This window comes from Sus scrofa, chromosome 4, assembly GCF_054392235.1.
Source record: "Sus scrofa isolate SSC_HxYL_T2T_F1_AM1 chromosome 4, Sscrofa_HxYL_maternal_Yorkshire_Landrace_v2.0, whole genome shotgun sequence".
In the NCBI taxonomy this organism is placed as follows: Eukaryota; Metazoa; Chordata; class Mammalia; order Artiodactyla; family Suidae; genus Sus; species Sus scrofa.
In genome coordinates this window covers 30,086,945-30,095,576 of record NC_139386.1, presented here as the reverse complement: position 1 = coordinate 30,095,576, position 8,632 = coordinate 30,086,945, and the positions used below count along the sequence as shown (strand labels likewise).

At 35.3% G+C, this 8,632-nt stretch overlaps 1 protein-coding gene across 9 annotated transcripts in view; it reads right to left on the bottom strand.

The window, feature by feature from the left end:
• Positions 1-8,632, bottom strand: part of ANGPT1 (angiopoietin 1) — a 301,007-nt gene that overhangs the window by 160,794 nt on the left and 131,581 nt on the right.

Sequence of the window (8,632 nt, the reverse complement as noted above, 5' to 3'; positions counted from 1 at the left end):
GCTGAAATAAGTCTACTTTTAGCTCCCTAAACTTTGGTGTTTAGCACAGGACCAGGGTGTTTTGCAATTCTTTCAAAAGTCTTCTGTGGGTTAGTGATAAATTATTCTGAAATGTCTAGGGTCCTAACTTGACTTTCATCTAATAGTCTGGAGGCAATCTTTCTCTTTAACAACATTTTGTCAGGAGAAAGTTGAGCACCCAAATACTTGACTTGCATTTCCCAACCTGACATGATCTCATACTCAATCCCTAAAAGTGACTGGGGATATCGACACTGTTCGATGTTCTGGTGGACAGTGTGGTAGTATGAGATGTATTTAGCTGGGTAAGAAATTCTTAAATCCTTATTTTGTCCAGCCATAACCCTGCCCCTTTGAGGTACCCTAGGAAAATATAATCCAACAGACAGTGGCAAATAAAAAACATAAATTTCACATCATAATTAGTTGGGCTTTGTGGAATATTCCAATAAAGAGTTCTCAAAAAAAAAAAAAACAACAACAACAACAAAAAAAAACGGTACTGAAGCAAAAGCCTAGCACTAAAGTGTAGTAAGGCTCCACTGAAACTAAAACTCAAATGTTAAATGCCATAGAGCCTGAAGAGGTGGAGCACAGCTTCCTACAGGAGCACTGTAATGCCTCCTTCCTTCCATGCCCAACATTCTATAGCCTATGTTTCTCATACCACCATGCCCAGCCTACTGAAAAAAAGTCAAATTCATACTTCTTGTTCAAGCTGCATGCCATGTGGCTGGAATGATAGGATTTGTGGATGTGGTAAAGTTGAGCAAAGTTTTAAGAAATACTTTCAACACACATAATGTGAATTCTAGGAGTTTATTTTGCAGGAAAGAAGGCTGCATTTTAGAGGGGAGATGAACATTTTCATGGGAAAGGTAGAAGTTAAACTCAGACTTAATGAATATCTAGGAAGGAATAGAGAGGAATTGTTAGAAGAAAGAAGAGCCCTTACAAAAGACTAGAAGCCATAAAAATACATGCTTAATTTTGGTGCAGGTGGGAAGGAGCAACATATATTCTGCTCCAGCCATAGCAGGGGATTTAGAAGAGAAAGTAGTAAGAAGCAAGGATAGGCCCAAACTGTGGTGGGTATTTAGCTAAAGGGAATCTGAATTTGTCCCACTGAAAAAGGAGAAAATCCAAGGACAAAGGCCTTCAAATCTGACTCTGGGTTCTTGCTAAATGCCAAAATTTAAAAAAATCTGTTATAGCAAATGGAGACACTATTTCCAAGCTATTAACATGTGATCTGTGAGTCAGTGCATTGGGGAAATATAGTATTTCTAAGATTTCATGTTTAGAAAATTCCCCATTTTGAAGCAAGTATTCTCTGATAGTCCAAAAGATCAAGTACGATTTTCTTTTTTCTTTTTTCTCTTCTAATGCTTAATCTGCAGCACGCCATTTCAAAGCACAGCTCATCATCACTGATTATACAAATACTTTCAAGCAGGGCTCATTTTTAGTAGGTAATGAAGTGTAAGGATGAAGCTTGAATGATGCAATATACCCTATGTCTAGCCTTACATAAATAAATAAAGAACCATTTGTTTTATTTCATTTCAATACACACTTTGCAAGGGAATGTTCTTTTTCTTTTGGCATACACAAAAAAATTCTGACTATACATCAACATTTTTTAATGTTGAAATAAAGCTTTTGTTTGTCCTTTATTCTAAAATAACAGTATAATAAACATACTGGAAAATCTTTGGTGCCTTGTTCAAAAATGAACAGGCTGAATTTCCTTCCCAGATGCCTCATGACATTGGCATAAACATTGCTGGAAATTTAATGACTCTCAGTCACAGTCTCATCTGGATGAATCTGCTATGTGTGCTAGCCAGACCAGACTTCACCTGCAGATATTGAAATTGAATCCATCTCCAAATCTTACTTAGGGGCTATCTAAAGACAGCAACCCACCAGAGAAGAAAATTAAAAACTCCTACTCTATGGGATTATTTCAAGGTGTTTTCATCTTTGGGGAAGTGGAACAAAGTAAGAAGATGTCAGGGAAGAGAGTAACATTTTTGATCACTGATCATATAAACAAGGGTACACCTTGTGATTTAAGTGTTGTTCCACCTGTTTCCACAGTAGGAAACTGAAGTTCACATGTGTAAAAGCCAATGTTACGTAACAAGTAATGATGCAGATGAGATTTGAACCTAAAAATCCTGATTCAAAGTCCAAAGCTTTCAATTACATGATCTTGTCAAGAATATAGAAACAGATAAGTGAATTTCACAGAAGAAAAGATGACCCAGGATTAATATTTGTAAACTGACTAATATATTTGTTAGAGTAACTTAATCCTTAGAAGTTGGGATTTGATATTGTCATTAAAAAAAAAAATCATATCAATTGCCAAAACTGACTCCATTGTATTGGTACACACTGTGCTTAAGAAGTCTCAACTGATACAGTAGCTTGGACACGAAGATAATCGAAAAATTATCTGTTAGACTTCTAACTATAACTACTCAATCTCAATCACTTGCACTATAAAATATGACTTTTCCATATGAAGTTTAAAACTGAATTGAGATAGAACCATTACTCAATTACAAGCTTTAAAGGCTATAAATTTTTAGTTTTAAAATGATGGAAGGAAGTGCTCTTTAATTTTGTCTTTGTCATGTTTTTGTTTTTATTATTATTATTATTTTTAGGAATGTGGTTGTTTTTTTTAATCTAGGAATGTGATTTAACCTACAACTTCCTATGAAAATTTCTGTTCACATGTTTTAAAAAGGAAGTATGTGGTAAAGAAAGTACAGTTGAAAATTGTACTAAACAATCTAATCTCTAGCAAATATCATATACATATAGTATAATGGCAATATGTAGATGTCATTCATATGCTAATTATCATATAGAGAAAAAGGTGTATATATGTATATAAAGTGTGTATATAGGTATACACATGTATGTGTATATTTGTCTATGTATATTTATACCATATATACTATATATTAATTATACTATATATTGCCATATATATATTATATATACTAACTCATTCAAACTATCTGTACTCTCAGAATCTATTTATATTTTTGTTAAATTTTCAAAAGTTTTACAAGCCCTTGTAATTTTGTTTACTTATTTTAATTATAAAAGCAATGTTAAAAAATACTGAGGGCAATGGATGTTTAGAAATGAGGATGAAAGTTATCCATCCTGAGGGGAATAATATTTCATCATATTGTTTAGAATTACTGTTGCCTAATGATGATAAAATGCAGACCAACCTTTAGTTGGTTTTGTTATTAATTTTAAATTATCTACCAAAAGGCACCTGCACTAGACTACCTCAAGCGACCTTCCTTGGTATGCCGCTGACCCAGGGGATCTAGGTGAAAATCACCATGCTTAAATGTCTTCATCTCCTTATCTTTTAAAGAGAAACTGGTAATGCGTACTCCATAAGGCTGCCAAGAAAATTAAATAAATGACAATTTGGCAAGTTCTTAGAAGTGTGCCTGGCATGGAGTAAGCATTAAAGCATAGTTTACTTAAAAAAATAAATAATATTCATGAAAAATCTGAGGTATGAGCCTGCCAATTTTATAGATTAAGAAACTGAGTCTCAGAGGGAGTTTAAAAAATGTTTCCAATGTCAAAGTGATGAAATCAAGATTTAAATTCAGGATTATCAACATTAAACCTGCACCTACTCTACTTCTTCATACACAAGAGTTTCATGTTATCCATGTTCCTACCACCAAATCATTTCTTTAGCTTTTATTGAGTATTCCAATATTTCATATTTTGCTGTTAACTTCCCAAATTATTTATTTACATAGTTACTTTTAAGTTAAAGTTTCATGTTATTTAAGAATAGGAGCACTTAGGTATGATAAAGTAAAAGCTGATATTTATTAAGGAAAAGCAAATTTTATTTAACCCTTTAAACTACCAAAGCATAAAAATTAGATTATTTTTTCAAGAAACCACCAACCAGATGTTGGGGTTTTGAGATATCCCAAAGAGACACTGGTAAAAAAAAAAAAAAAATGATGATGAGAGAACTCCTTCCACAGAAAAACCTAAGAAAGTATGCACACATTTTATAAGTATCGTTTACAAAAAAAAATTAGCAAATGTGATTTATCATGGGCTACCTGAGCCTGAGATATCATAGTTTTGAAAAAGTGATTTAAGAAGGAAGGAAAATACAAATACCTAAGCAAAATTACTAAGAAAATGTTAATGCAATAATTAAGTGAACAACAGAGGGGGAAAGCCAAATATCTGAAGTTTATTGCACACATATACTCTGTGTGGTAAAGACTGTTCAGTCTTTGATTGTATTTACAAAGACCACATTTAAAGGCTACATGACAGCCAATTATCCGTCATCAAATGTTTATTGTTTATTACATGCAGAGCCTTGACATATATAAACACATATGTACATAGGTATGTATACAGAGAATACACATACCCATGAACACTAAAAAGTACATGTGATTTTAACTTTTACTATGTTTTCATTCAAGTTACCCTTTTTCATTTTATTCATTAAGGTGACTTTTGTTTTATTTGCTGTACATTAGATCTCTAGAAGTATTCAGTAATTGGATTTTTTAAATGGGTGACATAGATACAGCCAGTGTGAATTCACCCTCTGATACTGTAGCTCCCTTTATTTAGGAGATTACTTTTTTTTTAACCAACTCATCATGGTTATAGCCATGTTAATCTTTTCTCATTTTATCAAACAGAAAATGCATCTCAAAAATAGACATATCATTCTAACAGAAACATCCTTCCACTCCATATTACAACTATCTTATCTATGTATCTTCTCTACTAATGTGGAACAGAGGCACAAAATAGTTTCACTCACTGTGGTGATCACTGTGTGGGAGAGTGGCTTGCTCTCCCACTATTCACTCATTTGCGTTTGTTTATGGGGATTTGTTTGTATATTTATTTGTTTAATACTCTGTCATTGCCAAAATAAAAGCAAGTTCTTCTCTGTTGGAAAGTGTACTGCATACTCTTCCAGATGGATTTAGCTAACTCCTGGGAAGGACTGAATTTTAGATTAAGTAAAAACTGTAGAAAGCTGGATTCTTCCTGTTCCTGGTGTTCCTTAGTGTTTTAATTTCATCTCCTAGTGGGCAGTTTTTTGTTTTATGTCATTGGGCAGATGGCCATTGGCTCTCTTTCTGGCTTTATTGGAAGTTTCTTCAAATGGTTGTGGTAAATTTCAATGAACTTTTTTTTATCATGCTCATTTCACTTAATTTGGTGGTTGAAGAGTTCCAAGTCAAACAGAAATTTCAGGCAAAATGCTAAAAGGGAAAAACTGAATCCAAATCAGCAGGACTTAACAGCAACACTATGTATGCCCAGAGATCAACCCTGTTGGATAGTAATAGGCACCTGTGACATTACCTTTCAATATTTGCTTCTCCAGAGGTTCCCGATAACCACTTCATGCTTACTGAAGCCCTACTTCATAGCTTGGAGCCTGATTAACTGAGTATCTTTGAAAGAGAAGACTAGGTGCCCTCATGAAGGGGCCTTGCTGGGTCTTGGCAGAAATGTGAGGGCAGCCCTGAAGAGGAATTACACTCACAAAGTCTCCTGAATTCTCTCTTTGTGAAATCTCATCCCTTCTGTTACTTGTTTCTGGCAAACTGAGAGCATCCTGAGAATGGGTCAAGGATCTTTCAAAGGAATCCTTGCCAGTAAGACTGAATCACATTTCTAAAGGCAAACTGCAACATTTTTCTATGCCAGACCGAGGTGTTATGACAACCGGGTACCAAGATGGTAACCATGACAAGAATGGGAGATGAGAATGTATTTTTCCAAAAGACAAAATACATTCTGGAGTTCCTGCTGTGGGACTGCGGATTAATGATCCAGCTTGACTATACAGCAGCGCTGGTTCCATCCACAGCCCAGTGCAGGAGGTTAAGGATCCAGCATTACTGCAGCTAGATTCTGAATTGGTCAAATATTAGGTCAGTTATTATCTCAGATATATCAAAGAAACTCAACTTTTAAATTGTATCAAGTGGAAGAAATATATCAATAGGTCGTAAATCTGAAGAAATAAAACTTAAAAGAACTTTGCCATATGTTTATAAAACTTCACTTCCTATTACTTTTTATTCTTTTAACAAATCACAAAACACAGAAAAGTTAGCTAAACCACATATAATAATTATGAAAGAACACTAAGTCAAGCTGAAGCATGTGTGAATCCCCTACCTCTCACCAGATATTCTCTGATTTTCCATGAGTTGAGCACTGTAGCAAGATCCCAGTTATTATGTATGTGGTCTATAGCACAGGGGTATTACATAGAAAGACACTACTGTAATGGTAAGTTGGCTCCTCAAAATATATATATACTCCTACCTATACTATTTGTCATTTTCTGTGGTATAAATGTTCCCACCATAGCAGATTTCAAGGCACCAACTGATATCACTAAACTCAAAGTTGGGAGAAGATGAGTGTAATTGACTCTCATGAGCCTGTACAAACCAGCTTCAGCAAGATACGTAAAGATATACTGGGAGCTAGGAGGCAATTTATAAATCCTGTCTCAAACCCCTAATTCTTTAAAGGGGAAGTGAGGCTTGGAAATGGTGTCATGTATGGCAATCCAAGCAAGAGTGTCTAAATTGGAAATATATACTACATTATCCCTAGTTCAGAGCCCTTCCTAGTACACTAAAATATAATTAATATTTTATTTATCTGCCCATGCATCTTTTTACTGAAATTTGAACAATGATAAAAGAAAATAAGTGTTTTTTCTCATTTCTTAAAATAGAGATAATAACATAAGCTAATGTATTGAGGCAGGCATTGATTCCTACTGAAAGGCTATCCTTACTTCTTCCCATTGTATACCCACCCCATATCTTCTGTCCATGTCATCTGGAAATTCTTGGCTTCAAATCCACTGTACAGGAACAATCTAACCCTCTCTAACCACAGAGCACTGCTAGGACTTTGTGATGTAGTTTCCCTCATATCAGTATAGGACAGCTCTATTTTAGTGACAACATAGATATGGCCCCTTCAGATTTGAACCAAATCAATGGTTCTCATATCATGGTCTGTATGTTCATGAAGATTCCCTGAGACACTGTGGGGGGTCTACAAGGGCAAAATTATTTTTATAAACAATCTTAATATGTTACTGGTCTTTTCATTGTGTTTATATTTGTCTTGGTGCAAAAGCAATTTGAATAAAATGGCAGTTTGCACCTCAAAGCAAATCAAGGCCATGTTATCTATAAAAATGAGTTATCATGGCATTCTTTTTTTTAATTTCTCCAATACATTATTTTTTTCCTACTGTACAGCATGGTGACCCAGTTACACATACATGTATACATTCTTTTTCTCCCATTATCATGCTCCATCATAAGTGACTAGACATAGTTCCCAGTGTTACACAGCAGGATCTCATTGCTAACCCATTTCAAAAGCAATAGTCTGCATATATTAACCCCAAGCTCCCAATCCATCCCACCCTCTCCTCCTCCCCATGGCATTCTTCACCACCACAAACTTGCATTTAGAAAAGCCAGTTTCCCTTAAAAGGTGAAGCAGTAAATATTATCAATTTAATTGTCTTATCTCTTGAGCTCACATTTAAAAATATTCCATATGAATACATGTAATTATGTATAAAGAACTTGTGCTGCATACTTAAGCTCCATGGCTGTCTCCAGGAGAAGTACTCACAAACTGTGTGATTTTCAGGCTCGACCAGCCTTTCCATTCATCAAGTATTGTCTGAAGACATGTTTCTACAATATTTTCTTAGCCTCTTTGCTTCTATTTTCTATGCTGAAAACTCCATATTGTCCTGCTTTACTTTACCCTATATTCCTGCTTGAAAAACAGTTGCAGTGCTGGCAAATGGCTTAAGCTTAAAAACAAAGACCTAAAGGCATAAGTTATTCATATGGTCAGCTGAATAAGGACATAATGCATTGGTCTAGGCATGCCAGACCTGTGCAGACTGGCATGCTGTTTGCATAGCATAATATGTCCTCTTAGGAATAAAAGGAAGATGAGCCTCATAGCCCCAAGGGGTTTATGAGGGGTCATTAGCAGGATATGCATCAGCAAGGAGAACCAAGGTGCAAACCTAGGCATGCTGGGTTGCTACAGATAGGCATGCCCTTTGCAGAAGCACAATGATGATTCTCTAGATACTATGCAGATAGCTTAAGCCAGGCTTCCTCAATGCTAATGATTGTTAAATGTCTAAAGGTCAGAAAAAAAGCTTAACCATCTACCAGCTATGTGACTTTTAAAATAATAAAAGAACTTTTTAAATAATAAAAAGAACCATATCCTGCATCTACAACCCCCTCCTCACTTGACAAAATCCTCAAGAGCACAAAACAGCAGTGTGGTTTCTTGAGGCTGTGCTCTTGGTCCTTGAGACCTTGAGTCCCCTGGTTCCCACCTTTAACGAATATAAATGTCTTTGTGTCTTGTTTTATGTTAACTTTTTCTTAAGTTCCACAGCACCCTTTCTTCAGCCCTCACTTGCTGAGCTAGTTTTGGCAAAGTATCAAGTTCATCTGACTGACTGGCTGACAAACAAAAC